This window comes from Aplysia californica, unplaced genomic scaffold (assembly GCF_000002075.1).
Source record: "Aplysia californica isolate F4 #8 unplaced genomic scaffold, AplCal3.0 scaffold00450, whole genome shotgun sequence".
In the NCBI taxonomy this organism is placed as follows: Eukaryota; Metazoa; Mollusca; class Gastropoda; order Aplysiida; family Aplysiidae; genus Aplysia; species Aplysia californica.
In genome coordinates, this window is record NW_004797720.1 from 48,923 (window position 1) to 49,965 (window position 1,043).

The window sequence follows — 1,043 nt, forward strand, 5'->3', positions numbered from 1 at the left end:
AGAGAGAGAGAGAGAGAGAGAGAGAGAGAGACCAATTCCACTCGCGACCCTAAATGAGAAACATTTGATTTTGAAGGTCACAATCGAATTCAGTCGAATTCAGTCGAATTATGCCCTTTCTCTTTCGACAAAAAGCAATCTAACTGGCCCTGGCCCAATCAAATGAATTCGATGGGTAGTGTGTACCGGGTATAAGGCATGAAACGGGAGGACCGAGTAATTTTTATTTATTAATTACTGTATTATTATCATTATTATTAATATTACTATTACTGATTTATTATTCTATTTATTATTTATTTCTTTGTATATTTATTTACTTGTTTATTTATTCATTTTATTTTTTCCTAAGGATCGAGAAAGTGTACCGAGGTAAACAGGGAAGGCCTTGTTCAGGGACAAGCAATTCAGAGACCGGTTGTTCAAGGACGCAGAGCTGTCCGTGTGTGGCTATCAGCGAGGTACAGTGGAGTCCGCTTAAACGGAAATCTACGAAAAACCGCATTTTTATTCAGTTTAGCCGGACTTTCGGTTTAACCTTTATAAATCAGAAACTAGAGTGTATAATCTAAGAGCCCTGTCACTGCCACACCTGAGACTACCCTGTGTCCTTTAGTAGGATTGAGCTCTCAGACTAACAGCCAAATAGTAAAAAGAAACGGCTCAAATAGAAGATAAAAAACAACAACAACAGCAGCAACAAAACGGGGATTTCCTTTCCTTCCATTTTACTGCCGTTTTCGGATTAACCAAGTTCGGTTTAACCGGACTCCACAGTATCAGGTTTGCATAGTCAATAGTGGTACACCCATAATATGTTTGCTGATTAACCAAGTACCAATGTCACTGGCATAAAGTACACTAAATAAATGAGTTTCTGCTCTCGTGTAATCATGAACTCATCCATTCATCCATCCGCCCGTCCGTCCATCCATCCATCCATCCATCCATACGTATATGTGTGTACTGTTTGTCTGAATCTGACCGCCCGTCCGCCTATTCTGTCTCTCCTTTTCTCTCTTTGTCGCCTCCTCTTCACCTCC

At 40.2% G+C, this 1,043-nt stretch overlaps 1 protein-coding gene across 1 annotated transcript in view; it reads right to left on the reverse strand.

Annotated features, from left to right (window-relative positions):
* LOC101849787 overlaps nt 1–1,043 on the reverse strand; it is a 92,732-nt gene that overhangs the window by 37,792 nt on the left and 53,897 nt on the right. The window lies entirely within an intron of this gene.